At 38.0% G+C, this 14,384-nt stretch overlaps 2 protein-coding genes across 2 annotated transcripts in view; one reads left to right on the top strand and one right to left on the bottom strand.

The window, feature by feature from the left end:
- Positions 1-14,384, bottom strand: part of angpt2b (angiopoietin 2b) — a 510,244-nt gene that overhangs the window by 148,660 nt on the left and 347,200 nt on the right. The gene's annotated exons all lie outside the window — the stretch shown is intronic.
- The window catches only part of arhgef40 (Rho guanine nucleotide exchange factor (GEF) 40), a 146,410-nt gene continuing 138,088 nt past the window's right edge, over positions 6,063-14,384 (top strand). The window contains exon 1 of the mRNA XM_010793476.1: positions 6,063-6,067. The gene's annotated coding sequence lies outside the window, so the exon portion shown is untranslated. The remainder of the gene's footprint in view (positions 6,068-14,384) is intronic.

The raw sequence follows: 14,384 nt of genomic DNA, 5'->3' as shown, positions 1-14,384 counted from the left end.
CCTTTACCTTTTTATTCTCTTCACTTTGCGTGGGTAATCGACTGAAACCCTTTATCCTCGTCACTTCGTAGATGTTATTTTCACAGCTTCTGAGGCTAACCACAAACCACTCGGCGCATCCATCCAATCCTTTTTGTCACGCTATAATTCTCACACTCACCCCAATACGACCACGAGCCCGGGCACAATAACTTAACCACCAATAGGTTCAAACCATCATAGTTATCTTGTTCTACACGTATTAACCAGCAAACAGGAGCACCATTCTACTCTTCTTGCTCGGCTCTGTTCTGTGGGTAAAGAAATAAGCGATGTGTGTTAATTTTGGCAACGAGTTGACCCAGTAGTTATTTTACGCTAACGTTAACAACTGACCAAAATTTTCGCTACCTTGCCTGACTTGTCTCTCTGTGTGTTCTTCCGCTTTATCCGGTTCTCTACTCATAAAATACTAGTTTTCTTCGTCGTAGACGACGCCCCCACCTCCCCCCCCCCCCCGCTGAGACTCCCTGAATTAACGTTGAAGTAATTTTTAGCTGTTTTTTGGCTCGGTATCACCGGAAGTTGATTAGTCTGCGCCGTCTTGAGTACCGTCCCAGTGGCCTTATTTGTGCCGGAGGACCGAGGATCGAGGAACTACCAGACCATCCTCCGGTGAAATCCTCAGACACTCGCCCCGCCCCCTTACTGTGTGTCGCTCACTGATTGGACGATGCAGCGCATGCACTGATCTGGCTGCTGTCAGACGATCAGCTGTGCGGCGTCATCACAAACGGCCGTCGCTTCACGTGACGCTCCGGAGGAAACGACGTCCCATTGCTCTTAAAACTAATTTCCCTGCTTCTCGTGGTTTCCTTGCGTCTCTCCATGCTTCCCTGGTGGGAGGGACTAGTCGCAGGGAAACGACGCAAGTGAGGGACGCAAGGAATCCATTTAACCGAAGTGAAACGCACCCAAGGTCTATTCTAGAGAAAAGCAATGTTCGCCCCCTGCCCCAGGATGTGCTTCTTTTAATCCTTAAATGCTTGTGTTCATGTCTAACATCATCTCTTGACCCTATTTCCCCTCAGCCTTTGTGTGTCTCTCTCTGTTCAGTCGTTCCCTCGCCGACCAAAGTCTGCCTCTGCTGTCATAAACATAACTGTGAGATAAAAGGATAAACACAGGGTCGTATGAAGTCATCGCAGAAAGTCTGAAACTACACTGCGTTTGATAAATGGGCCTGTTTTGTCAGTGTATACAATTAGAGTTTGAGGCTCACCACCTTGCAGGGCTTTAGAAATAGTGTACAGTTGAATAGAACATGAATAGCGTGTGGCGCAGTGGGTTGTGCGTTGGTGTTCGGATCAGGGGGGCACAGGTTCAAACCCCAAGTAACATGTAATGTAAAAACAGTGCATATCAAATGAATCCCTCTCGATTATCACTAAAAACCACAAGAATGTAGGTGATATGTGGACCCTGGATTTCTCTTATCGTTTCATTTTGCTTTCTGGAGGCAGTTTTATGATGTCAGCCTAAAACACCAGACGGACAAAGCTTGTTCCAAAACGAGCATGAATCTGTGGCCGTCTTACATTTCGACTTTACAAACCGCAAAGGGCAAATCCTACTCTTTCTGCCTCTCAGGGCTTCACTTTTGCTTTTTTTTGTTGTTACGAGTATAGTGAGAGGAAGCTGCGGTCTTTGGAGACGATTGAAAGTAAACCACAGACTGGTGAATCTGGGCCAAACTAAAAAAAGGTTTCCTTCAACCTGCCAGATGCAGCAGATGGAAACGTTGGACATTACAGAACATCAAGACAAGCTCATGAAATATGCTCTGCAGATGAGCCAGTGTATTGAACAACGTTTATTCTGGACAAGACATTTGAGACATTTCAAATATCATGCCTAAAGAATACAACTTCAGGAAATACTTAACATATTTGTAAGTGCTTCATCTTTGTTTTTACCCTGTCTAATACAAATAATCTGGACATTTGATATCAAGTTGATCCAAGTAGGGCCGCTCTTCTAAAACCCTAAATCACTATCGGCTGGTTTGCTTACTAGTATGTGCGACACATTGCTCACGTCGTGCTGCATCTTTGAGAGCATTGGTTCCCAACCTTTTTTCCCAAGAGCCCCCCGTAAATAAGGAGCACTATTGGAGTGACTGATGGTTATTGGACTCAGGATTCATTCATTTGGATTCCCGCTGTATGAAGAAATTAAAGGACGGCACAAGTGGAAACAATTCACAAAGGGATTAAACTGTTTAAAACACATGCTCAAAGTAAGCCGGATTTTGCCGATGTGTTTATGTGGATTCAAAAGTCGTAAATAATCTACAAAATGGAGGAGACCGATCTGATCGGAGCAACTGTGACAAATAATCCAACTGAAACCGGCATGGACAATGACTATGTTTTAAAAATGCGCTTATCCAGACAAAGCCTGGTTTGGACACTTTACGGGCAGAAGAAACATTTCTATTAAAGAAAGAATTATACATTTCTGTCTTTTTATGCCAATATTAGCTACTAACTTGAATTTTTATTCTAATTAATTAATTAATTTTTTTTAATATTTTTATTGTAATGTACTGTAGAGACAAGGCTTTTAGTGACAATCATGTATTGCCTTACAATTGTATGTAAACAAAAAAATATATATAAATTTTTTTTTAAAAAGTCTAAATATGATATTTGGCCTGAAATCATCTGAGGCCTGGCGCCCCCTCTGCGATCTTTGGCGCCCCCCAGGTTGGGAACCACTGCACTAGTGGGTAAATCTTAAAAATGTATGTGATGTACCTTTTGAATCTCCCACCAACCTGCACCTTGATTAAGACTCGAACCCTATTGTGAAACCTGACTTTGGTATGACATTTAAAAACAGGGCTATGGGTGTGTTTAATCACTTTGTTATTGTAATTTTAACTGTTCATCTGAGCCATTGTTTTTGGACTGCTCTTATAAATGATTTAATATGCAAAGCTTTACAATGTGATTGTTAATGTAATGGCTTTCATGGATTCAAGGGAACCATTCCCTCATTTGCTGCGTTAGGCTAATGGCTGTCGGCCAACAGAAGTATGAAATAAAACCTTAAGGTTATTTAGAGGAAGTTGTTTCCCAATGCAAACTTGTTCTAGTGCCTCTGTTATAGCCTGACATGGTTCCGATCCATTTAGATTTTAAAAATGTTGGAACTTAAACAAGATAAACTATAGACTTTGTGTCTGTCTGTCTTTTGCTCATTTAAAAGGTTAATTAGTTCAATTGACTCCATGTACAGTCAATCAGTGGTGTGGTTTATTATTATCCAAGATATAACATTGTCACTCAAAACTGTTTTGCATTCCCTTTTATATTCCCTATAAATAATCAATTGTCGTGTTTTTAATGTAAGTAACCTTACAAATATCTATTTTCATCAAATGCAGGTATGTTAAAACGTTAACATTTCATCCTTGGTAAATTACTAATTATTTAATAAAAAATAAAAAGAAGCCCTGGTTTAGCCATTAGCCAACAATTGTGATTCATTTAGTAATGAAGCAAGACCATTTGTGTTTAAGCATTGCACTCTGCAGGTCTGTACTACCTTTAGTTCTTCTGGTTTTCTGACCTGCTTATAAACTGTTTTGGTTAAAGGCTCATCTGCCCCCACATATGAAACCTAAGGCAGCCGTTTCCTGCACACATTCTCACACAAGCTGAGAATATGCTACCCTGCCTTGAGGACCTGCTAGAACTGGCAGTTAGCCAAAGTGAACAAGTGGCTGCTGCAGGAAGTCAAGCATTTGCTAACTAGTACGGTAGCCACATCCTGGTGTTTTTTAAAGGAAGTCTATTTTGAAAGAGTGACTGAACTTCGGCAGTTGTGGGGGTAATGTTTCTGGGAGATTTTAAAGATAAACAGTCACACACTAACATGCTCACACAATGATAAGGAAGCATCTCACTTTAGAGCATGCTAATAGTTGCTACAGCTTATTTGCCTTAAGGATGACTAGAAAAATATGGAGGTTTAAAAAAATGATCATGATCATGACTCTGAATATAATCACCAAATTCCACAACAATAAACCCAATAGTAGATGGTGGTGCTAGAAGCACATTTAGAGGATAATGCAAATTCCCATGAAAAGAATGTACATTCAATGTCATTACATTCTCCATTTGACCAAATTTCACCCTTTCTCTTTTGCTTTCAAGGGTCATGTTGTCCCTTCAGACCATATTCATTGGCACAATATGGCCCTCTTTTCTTTTTGTCCCAGGACTAAAAGTGGTTTCATTTGAAATTGAGATAAACGGTACAGGTACAAAATATCTGAATGTTTCTTCATATAATCAACAGTTGTATAATCTTAGAGAAGCCTCAAACTGTGTAAGTTGAAAAACAGTACAATATATTGGATTCTCACAAATCAGTCCCATATTCCATATTCATCTATATCAAATTCAGTACAAAAAACATATCAAAGTCTTTATTTAATATAAATGATTTAACCCCAAACAGTTTTAAATAATGGTTTTCTTAAAGACAGTACACTTAAGGAGCCCTCAGATCATGACCTTCTTAGTGTCGTGTCCATGGAAAAAGGAAGGAATACAAACAGGATTTCCTGCTCATGTGATGAGGTAAATCTTTTCAACTTTGTAGAACTATCTTTCAGTAAAACTCAGAGAAAATGAAAGGTTTCATCAATGAATGTTCATACAGTCACTGCAATCCAATCATACAATTTTTTTATTAGGAGCAACTGACGCTGCGAACCATTGAGACCATTGGTCACCCCGCTTCAGGCTGAGCAGTCTTAACATCAATACTCAAGTTAGTAAATATTTGACAACCCAATTTGAACATATAGGTTGTTTGTCATAGATGAGATCTATGTTCAAGAGGTTTTTGAACATCCTCACACAGGGCGTTGACCCTAAAGTTGACCTTTGACTTTTCAGATAGATATGATACTTCTAACATAAAGTATTATTAATACAGGGTTTTAAATAAGTAAAAGTATGTCATATTACAGTAAAGTATAGCTTGTAAAATTCAAAAGCACATTATCTGAGAGTAATATTATGAAAACTGGACATCTGAAGCATTTCTGAGCTTAATTGGGAGATATTTGCCAAGCATGTTTTCACTTTAAACATCGAACTCAGTGAGTGCAATTGTATCTATGTAGCACACACTATATTCACTGATATCATAGAGGCATTGTTGCAGTTAGGGCAACTTCTGTCTCCTTTTCCTTCCTTTTTCACATCTGCTCAGTCCGTTAAAAACACAGGCTGTGGTTACTGTTACAAAAGGAGAGCACACATACACACTCACGCACACACACACACACACACACACACACACACACACACACCCCCATATAAAAGTGACGCAAGTATTCCTAGCCTTGAGTAAGAACTATGTTGCCTCAGCCTCAGGGTGGTATTCGTGCATTCATCTTGATAGCTGACCCATGGCAATTATTCTGCCAAGCAGAGGATTGCAATTAGAAAACTGTTCTACAAGCTAAAAATTGGCGTCAATAAGCACTGTAAACTTCATGTGTGCTGTGCAAGAAAGAAGTGGTAGTCAGGAGTATGCAAGATTCAATTCAAAGATTCGAAGATTCAAGTTATAGCAGCAGAAACAACTAAGGGAAGCAAGGTAATTATGTGAAAGCGTATACTACAGCCAGTAACCTGCAATATGATGCCATAGCTCCACCAAACAAAGCAAGGAACTATGGGTTATTTTTAATAAAAAGTGCAGAGATGATTAGACAACACTAAAATCATCTTTTCTAAATAAAAGCACATGACTGGGGTGAAAACTGTAGGATGAAGGCTAACTGCAGGGTGTCATTTGAACTCCTTCTTCCGCGGCTTTTAAAGAAAGGTGTTTAAAGATGGAACGGGCCGGATCAAATAAGGGCAGAATGATTTGAGTCAGAAAGAGACAGGCCCAAAGAGGAAGTGGTGAGTGGAAAACGGGAAATGAAATGTAGCAGTGCGGAGGCACCATGAAGCATCCGGGTGATCATAATGATGACATTCATACACTGACTGCAGTACTGAGTAAATAAACTCAAACAACAGAGGAGGGAAGGGAGACACTTGAAATGTTTTTGAAACATTCCCAGAAAGCAACTTATCATGACCCAACAAAGCAGAGAAAACTACATTGAGACGTACATAAAATCAGAAACAGTCAGCCCAACAGGATCAAATGGTATTTCATGTTTATGATATCATAAATATTCACTTTACCTTGATTATGCTTAACTTCATTTGTTAATATAATTAAAACAGGTGAGTTAAATATAACACCCCCAGAAAATCTTTTTTTGTAACTGGCTGCAAACACATTCTATTGTTAATGTTTTTATATGGGAGTTTATAGGGATTAGCTCACTTTTGGAAACAGCCTCAAGTGGCCTTTCGGTCAATTGCAGTTGTTGGCACTTCGATATGTATTTTTTTCTGGCTACGGAGAGTATTGCCTGGTGGGACAAACAAGCAACGGAAAAAGATTCCAACCTTCACGTCGGATTGATTTCAGTACTACAATCCCCCATCCCCGCCCCCCCCCTGCCTCAAATGCCTGCATTGGACTCCTTTATTTATTTATTTCCTGAAGTAGTAGAAGTACTCAGATATTGCACTTGAGTAAGAGTAGAAGTACCAGAATGTAGGAATACTCTATTACAAGTAAAAGTCCTGCAATCAAAATGTTACTCAGGTAAAAGTACAAAATTATTAGCATCTAAATAAACTTAAACTACCAGAAGTAAAAGTACTCATCGTGCATATTGGTCCATTTCAGAATAATATATATTACATGTTTTGATTATAATTATTGATGCATTAAAGTGTTATCAAAGTTGGTAAAGGTGCAGCTAGTTTTAATTTATTTGTGAATTTACTCCAGCTTGAACTAAAGTCTGATTGAAGTGTAGATTATATTTCACATCATTAATGGAAGTACATAGCATGAAATTAAAATACTCAACTAGTAAAGACATTTTAAATTGTACTTAAGTACAGTACTTCAGTAAATGTACTTAGTTACTTTACACCTCTGTTTATTTCTGTAAAGTAACATGGTGACATCTCTTCGTAACACTCAAGCTTCTATTGGCTAGCGCTCCAACACATTGTACGTGATAGGCTAAGTGTTTTACCAATCATAAAAGAGCCGGCCAGCTAACCAATCAGAGCAGACTGGGCTCTGGTTTCAGACAGAGGGTGAAAAGAGGTGCTTCAGCACAGGCAGTATGAGAAAAATAAAGACCTTTTTGAACATTAAAGCATGTAAACATGTTACAGTAAAGGCACAACATTCAAATATGAACCTGAAAATGAGCAGAATTGGGCCCCTTGAGTCAAGTCTGGACTGCTTTGAAAGTTTCCATTATTAACATTTTAGTTGAAGATGGGATGAACCGACATTAGCTAACTACACAACCCCCACCGCATATTCTGGTTTTGTTTCGGGTTACATAACAAATACAATAATATTGATAGGTTTTTGTCTGCAGCTGTTAATGAGGCATATTACTTTCTGGTAATTTTATTTAGTTAACCTTTTTCTCTTGTGGAGTATTTGGTTCGCGGGTTTTGGAAATTACTGTTTATTTCGTGTCTAGCAGTGCTACTTGTCAAGACACCTCTGTGTAATAAATGTGTGAAAAAAGCTGTGAAATGTGTTTCCCTGTAACGGAAGGAGCCTCAGAACAGTTTCATATTAAAGAAAAATATTTGATCAACCTGAGGACTGTAACTCTTCCATCCTCCATAGTAAGATAAAAAAGTATGCGTATGTTTACTCATTATCTACTTAGATGATCAGTTCTACAGTATCTCTGTCAACGAATGTTCGAAGATTACCTAAAAAGTAGTTTGATTTTTCAATATAGAAACATAACATATAAACTGCATTACAATAACAGCGAGCTTTAAAGTCCCTTCTTTTTGTTTGTTTTTAACTTTAATAGCCCCAATCCTTTCCTTTAGTAAATAAGGCAAGATAATCAAATTAACCAAAAACAACACAGTAAGGTATGGACAGGACAAGCAATTTGAAAACTCTCTATACAAATAATTTAAATATATATTTACACTGTGGATTCACCAGAGTAATGAGTCTGACCCAAATAAACTTTCTGCGGACTTAAAAAAAAAGGTTGTGCTAGATATTGCAACAAGAAAGAGACTCAAGCCATAATATCACATTTATAAAAAGTGCTGGACAAAAGCCAGAAACCGCATGTAAACATTTACTGCTGAGAGCTTCCCACGATGATCCTGCACAGACATTGTAGAGCTGTATTAGCCTACATGGCCCAGTACCTGGAGTGAGGATTACAAATAAGTATATGTTCTGCAAGCAAAATGTAGATAATAGTGTTCTTTGGTGTTAATCCCTTATATTTCATCTCGAAAGCCTTTTCGCATACATTAATTTACAACCTCTAAATTCAATGCGCTCCTTTTGATGCTTCCCCATAAACTGAAATGTTAGTTTATATGTCAAAGCCAGGAGCACATCACACATAATCCAGGACCACAACTTTTGTGGAGCTTGTATACAAATTCAAGATTTTTAAATGAAAGAAGACTTATTTTCTCCAAATATGGTGACTGCAAATAACTGCAGCGACAGATCTGAACCCGCAGGCACTTCAGTCGGTGTTTAGCACATCCCTGTCACCCGCAGATCCCTCATACCAACCTATAGACGAGATCCAGACTGCCAAATATAAACACCCGCCCTCTGCAGGCCTATACAAGCTGTGAGACATCGAAAGCTCAAGGCTGGAACGCACAACAACACGAAATAAAATACACACACTCATACACAAATCCCCAAAAGGCACTGAAGGATGTGAAGTGTAATCCCTCTTAATCCACACAAACAGCAAACAGTCAATGTAGATAAGTGTGTGTTTTTGTGTGTGTACTTTCTGTGTTATGTGAGGACCATATTGATTTGAATGAGAATATATATATATATATATATATATATATATATATACATATATAGGATAGTTTATCATGCTGAATTTTTAAGTAAAAAGAAAAGTAGGAGCATTTACATACAGAAGGAGATTAAAAATAAGAATATATTAAAATTTAGAAAACAGTTTGCCACTTTAACAAATTATTGTTTACAAAAAGTATTGAATGATCCATAGTGGTGAGTTAGCAAGTTCATTACATTGCAGACGGTTCAGGCTTTGTTTCACCTGGTAGAGGAAGATTTTTGTGTGTCTCGTGTGGCTGGTTTATAATTTGTACTATTTAAGATAGGAGCGACAGTAGATCACTACATTTGTTTACATTACACTGAATACATTTTCCCCAGATCCCCAATTATAGCTGCACTGCCTCCTGGGCAGTCACTACAATTGGCTAAGGCAGCGCCAAACACCTTGTCCCAAACCTTTACATCTGTTGTTATAAATGACCTAAATAAGAAAATAACCATTTGTTGAAATGTATAACGTTACACTTAAGAGATAAAAGAAGAAGTACATCCGACAGAGCAAGATGTGTAGATATTAGATGGTGTGCTAACAAAAGCCATGGTCACAAATATATAGTCTGTTGTCACAGATATCTAATGACATTTACCTTTGATACTATATTTCACTCATGGTAAGTTTCTATATTTCACCAATGGTGGACTTTCAAAGTAAAATGGTATGACTATAAATGTACTGTTGGTGTAAGATTAAAAGCGTTAGCTCTGTCAGCTGAATTTAAGCTTTTTAAGTAATTCCTGCAGACATTCCTCTTTTTATTTAATAGTTTATTTAGCAGGGACAATGCACAGTAATGAACACTTAAAACATTCAAATGTGTCAAGCGTGTGTGTGCCAGATTTAACTTTGAGCTAATTTCCGTCCCTCACAAAAAACATTTAAGAAGTTTACATTTTACAAACATAGCAAAAACAAAATACATGATATACAAAAAGTGAAAAAGAGTAAGAACAGCATACACAAGTATTTACCACATGGCAGTACAATATAGCAGCAACGACATATAAAGTGCAAGACAAGATAAAGAGCTACATAAAGTGCGAGAGAAGATACCCCTGTGTTAAAGTGCAGTTAGCGGTGATTGCACGTCTGTTTGTTTCTCAACCATTATTTGAGTTGACCTTTGAAGCTATTGAGGGTGGNATATGGACCCTGAATCTAACTAGAGCTCTCGTCCATAGGAAAGAATGTGCGCCAGGGAACCTCATGGCGGCTTGTGCTCGGTCATAGACTGGCAACAACAATGCGCCCAAGCTGCCCCTCCTTAAGAGAGATAGCTGCAATACCCAAGGCCGTAGACCTATGCCATGAGAAAGGAGACAGTGAGAAGAGAAAATGATGAACTTGGTTGGAGGTTGAAAGTTGAATACCTAAGCAAATGATTCCCTAACAATTATTAATATAAAGTAGGTAAGACAACATGGATCACAAGTCACCTACAAATGAATGAGATAATCTCTTTTGTTCGGTGTCCCTATCCCCATGTCTGTATATTTCCACAGTAGAGGGCCGTGATAAGCAGCGGCTTACAGGGATCTGGAGTGGCAGGCAGACCCTGTATGCACAGTCACACGTGCCGCCATCTTGTGCCCCCTATCTGGAGCCATGTAATTCTCGTTGTGTGACAGTGGTTCTCAACGTGCCTGAGACAAGAGGGAGGAATCCTTGAGGGAATTTGGTAGATGCTTAACCCACTCCAGCTCACCATGTTTCAGATTGTAATGCAGCAGAACTGCTCGCTGGGTATTACAGGAGTTCAATGAGTGGATGAGAGACCAACAGATAATTGAATACTATTATTACTGGGGAATTATTATAATACAGGACTATGTACTACAGTATTATACTAACAATTACAGTATTCGACTATGGTGTAATTGAGGTTTATCCGTCTTCTACTTTCAAGTTAGAGATATCAACCTAGGGTTACAAGAAAACACTGATGTTAAAGAAAAAAAGAGACAAAGCAAATCACTATTGTTCATCACAGTTCAAGTCTTATTTCATATTTTAGAATACATAATATAAACAGTTGAAGAATAAACATTTAATTCATTTGACCAATTGTTCTAGTCACTTATCAAGCAACCAATGCAACAATAATATATGATTTCAGTTTTTTAAATGATGGTATTTGTCTGCATTTTCTGGTTCCTATTATTTAAAATTGTTATTTGGTGAAAATAATCAAGGTGAACATTTCATTTCAGGACATTGTTTTTGCCTTATTTGATTATTTAATTAATAAACTTATCTTTTGACTTCAAGAAAATAGTTGACAAAACATGAAATTATAAAATCTAATTGATACAGAATAACATAATGTGGCTTTTGTAATGTAGAAATACCTACTGTAAGTAACACCCAGTTACTAGCACCGTCAGTACACGGGAGTCATTAGGAAAATATGACGCTATGTCCCGCTTCTGTTTTTATTCCGTTCTGATATGAACTCCCGCAGATACATGTGCAACAAATTGAGTTGTAATCAGGTAGAAAAAGCTTTGATATTCTGCATGAAAGGCTCTGTTTACACGCAGCAAAAGACTGGCATCAGAAGGATATTTTTAGCCGAGTGAAAATCAATCTGATAAAGCTATTTTTCATCTCAGCAGGAGCCACACTTCAACCCCTAGTATTTAATGTGATTGTTGGCCTCTTTACTTTGTGTAACAGTTAACAGTCAGCCTGATTCCTTTTTAAGAGCTCATTGAAGTCGGCTTGCTAGCTTCTGACAGCCCGGGCATTTATCACATGGTGCCACATTGTAATAGAATTCTATTCAGGAGAGATTATACCCAGGCTTTCTGATGATAATTTCACCATCTTTGAGCGCAGAGCTTTCTTTTTCTCGTCCTCGTTTCCCATTTCCCATCTGTAATCTTCTGAGATGTCCTAATAGACTGATTCTCTTCATCATATTCAAAGGGGGGTCACTCATTTGTTTCCGAACTAAAATGTAAACCTTTACCTGGACATCACCTCTGCAGGCAAACTGTAAAGAGGGTCTCGTGGCTATATGTGAAGTGGAGCTACCATGTTGTACTCATTAAATATCATTTACAGTGGATTAATGCAGAGCCTGTATCATCACATCCAGTATGAGGAATTGTAATGTGGCGATAGTGCGGAAAAGCTCAACATTTATCCACCTTTAAAAAAGAAATGTTGTTGCCATTTAGCTGTTAATGCAGGCAAATTCAATACACAATGCAACTGTGATACACTGTAAACCAGGGGTGTCAAACTCAAGGCCCGGGGACCAAATCCGGCCCGCGACTTCATTTTATGTGGGCCCACAAGAGCTTGCAAAGAATATAATATGTTTGTTATACGGTTACATGGCGATTTACAGAAGCACGTTGCCCATAAACGACATGGAGCACAATGCATCTCAAATTAGACTTTTTTCCCAGATTTGATTTTTTTTCAAAATGTCACACATTTTTTTTTCAAAATGTCACTTTTTTTTTCATTTGCTTTTCTTTTAAAATCATTTTGGCAAATTCTCACTGAAGAGACTTGCAATTATTTGCTCTAGACTTCTGCTTTCAGACGTAGTTAATTATGAAGTTATTACCCTATCCGATAATAATCCAATGCAGAGGCAATGATGTAACACATTATTTTATATATATTAAATATCCATCCTGGTTCACCATCCTGGTTCTCTGTGAGAATATATATTAAATATTTATATATGTCTTTTTATATTGTCTTAAAGTTACAACCAGCCCTTTGAGTGCAACCATANTGTCTGCACGTTAGTGGCGATTGACGTGAAATTTTGTCGTCCCATAGAAGAGAGCGTGAAATCAATCGAGAAATAGAACAGAACGTGAAATATACAGCAACGACGATATAACTGCGGGTCACACCATTTATGGAGACACATACGACAAGAATGAGAAAAAGTGAAAACAATATAGTACATAAAACAAAACGATCAAACATTTTTACATTTGAAGAATTTACAAAAAAACCTCCCTGCTTTAATCAGTTTCAATTTAGACCGTGTGTGTGCGAACTGTGTAACTTACAAATTCACAAGTAATGCACGTAACAGGGACGATTTTATTTGATAATTATTTTTCTCCTCTCCAGCGTCCTTAATGAATTTTTTCGATTTAAGTCGACTGTCTCGATTGCCGAAAATTTAGAATGTGGTTGTCATTAAATATCACGTCTGGTCCACCCATGAAACTTTAGGTGGTAACCACTTTAATATCTATGAATGGTACTCACTTTATAATCATAGTTTCCATTTACAGTAATCTTATCAGACACTGTTGTCTCGATCATTATTTGAGTTGACCTTTGAAGCTATTGAGGGTGGGACTATCCCGTATCTCAGTTGGGAGGCTATTCCACAATGAGCTGCCCTTAATGGAGAGGATATTTTGTCCAAAAGTGGTCAGTTTACGGCGGACTTAAAGGTGGGGTAGGTAAGTTTGAGAAACCGGTTCGAGATACACTTTTTGTTACATTACATTACATGACATTGCATTTAGCTGACGCTTTTATCCAAAGCAACTTACAATAAGTGCGTTCAACCATTGTTATATTCCATGGAATGCTCTTAACATCCCGATAGCAGATTGGCAGTCCATGTAAACATTTATAAAAAAAGCACATACTTTTAAAAGACTTAAAATGGTAAAAACTCAAGAAATTGTGTTTTTCTAGGATGGTACAGTGGTGGTATGAATATGGCTTTCGGTCAAACACCTTGATAGCCCGCTTGTACAGCTGTTCTATCGGTTTCAGGTTTGTGGCACAAGCAAACGACCAGTTTCTAAAACAGTATTCAATGTGGGATAGAATCATATAGTGGAGGTATGACTTTGCAGCATTGACAGTTAAGAAGGGTCTAATTTGTTTAACATTTTGCAAGTTGAATTTAATAGTATTGGATGCTTTCTTAATATGTTTCTTAAAAGTCAAGTTTGAGTCCAGTATGACTCCAAGATACTTGAACTGGGAGACTAGTTCTATTTCTGATCCATTACACATTACACATTAGATCCTTCGATTTTTACTGGTCGTTTACTGAACATCATGCATACTGTTTTTCTTTTACATTTAACTGTAAGCAAATGTTGTTCAGCCAGTGTTGAACCTTGTCCAAAGCATTTGAGAGACAGGATGAGATTATTTCAGTCTTTTTCCCGTGTACAAAGATGACCGCATCGTCGGGATACATGTTCACATTCAACTTAGGACATACATTAGGCAAGTCATTAATGTACAGTGAAAACAGTAATGGTCCAAGAATGGAACCTTGTGGAACCCCAACAGGGTTGACAAGGTAGGGGGATTTGGTACCGTTGACCAAAACACA

Source organism: Notothenia coriiceps, unplaced genomic scaffold (assembly GCF_000735185.1).
Source record: "Notothenia coriiceps isolate Sejong01 unplaced genomic scaffold, NC01 NC01_scaffold00037244, whole genome shotgun sequence".
Taxonomy (NCBI): Eukaryota; Metazoa; Chordata; class Actinopteri; order Perciformes; family Nototheniidae; genus Notothenia; species Notothenia coriiceps.
This window is presented reverse-complemented; position numbering and strand designations above follow the sequence as displayed.